Genomic DNA, 1,591 nt, shown 5'->3' on the forward strand with positions numbered 1-1,591 from the left:
AGTTTCAAAATAATAACCCTCCCCTGAGCTTCAGTCATTCAATTCTTTTAAGTATTTACCCCCTTTAAAGATAAATGCAAGAACTAAACTTGAACATGCTTCCTGGACATATTTTCTCCTAACATCCTAAAACACTTTCAAATTCTATCTAATACCCTTTCTAACCAAGGGCCTCATTTATTTTAATAGCAATTCTAGTTAGCATCGTTCCTATGTGTCTAAAAAACAGTTCGGTATGTAAAAGCTTTTACCTCAATTAATGTAAAAATGCCCAAAATTAAGTAAGATTTCCAGTAACACTTTATGATTGCTTTTGTTAAAGAAGGCTCCTGTGAGGTTTTCTCGGCTTGTAAGACTTCTTTATCCCAGTACCCTTGAAGTTCTTCCCCAAGGTGGTTGGAGAGATCTTCGGGAAGCACTGAGTACATGTCATCTTCTTCTAACCTCCGTTTATGACCAATCTTAAACAAAGGGTTTAGCCACCAGAAAAACACGCGCGAGCAGAGGCTGGCGTCCCGCAGCGGGTTGGGCTTCGCGTCTGCGTACACGGGCAGCATGGTGCGCGGAGGGCGGCGCAGGCTCGGTCGCAGGCGCAGGCGATGGCTCGGTCCCGCTGCTCCCGGGGACGCGGAGATGCTGGTGCCGGCCGCCGTGCGCCTGTGTGCACATTCTTGATTATTGAATTGTCAATTGGATGGCTTGCATTCTAAACCTGGATCTACATTTACCATTTTGTGCAAGTTGCTTTCTAAGACCAAGTTGTGTGTGTGTGTGTGTGTGTGTGTGTGTGTGTGTGTGTGTGTGTAAGTCATATGACCAAGAAGTGGATAGAAAGTCCAGATTTGTAGTCAGAACAGTGGTGAACTGACCTAAGTAAATTTAACAGCTCAAAATGACTGACTTGGGTTGTGTGTTTTTTTTTTTTGCAAGTTAGTGTTGTTGTGATTGTTTTGTGCTACAACTCATATTTACGCTATGAACAATGAGTCTGAACCTTGCCCTGTCCTGTACCATCTCATAATTTCCAACACATTCAAGCACATTGTTACTGTGTCAGTGACAATGAGTTACTGTGTCAGTGACAATGAGTTACTGTGTTAACTCTTCTTCTTGAGGATCTTCTTCTCTTTTTTTACTCCCCACCTTTCCCAACATGATGTCCTTTTCCAAGGACTGGCCCATCTTACCAATATGACAAAAGTATGTGAGATAAAATTTTACAATCCTTTCTTTTAAAAAGCACCATGTTCTGTTCTGCCTTCTAGATATATTTGTTTATGCTTTTAATAGTCCACGATATATTCAATACTCTGTGTTAACAATGCAGTACAAAGGTGACTAGCAGCAGCAGCCAAACTATAGAAGTCAGAATGAAAATAAGCTCTTTCGCTCAACAACCTCAAAAATATTTATAGTAAAGCCAATTCTCAGACAGATTTCTTCCAAACATTCAGGCACTTATTAAATAAAGATTTATTTAAATATAAAAATTGTTGTTAGATGCTGTCAAGTATTATAGTGACCTTGTGAACATCAGATCTGAACCTGGTCTTACTCTGTGTCGTCCTCATTATTTCTGACATACTTATGT

General features: G+C 40.3%; 1 pseudogene; it reads right to left on the reverse strand.

Annotated features, from left to right (window-relative positions):
• Positions 1 to 218: 218 nt before the first annotated feature.
• LOC102853726 lies at positions 219 to 557 on the reverse strand (annotated as a pseudogene).
• Positions 558 to 1,591: the final 1,034 nt, after the last annotated feature.

Source organism: Elephantulus edwardii, unplaced genomic scaffold (genome assembly GCF_000299155.1).
Source record: "Elephantulus edwardii isolate Elephantulus edwardi_28Jun2011 unplaced genomic scaffold, EleEdw1.0 scaffold00061, whole genome shotgun sequence".
Taxonomy (NCBI): domain Eukaryota; kingdom Metazoa; phylum Chordata; class Mammalia; order Macroscelidea; family Macroscelididae; genus Elephantulus; species Elephantulus edwardii.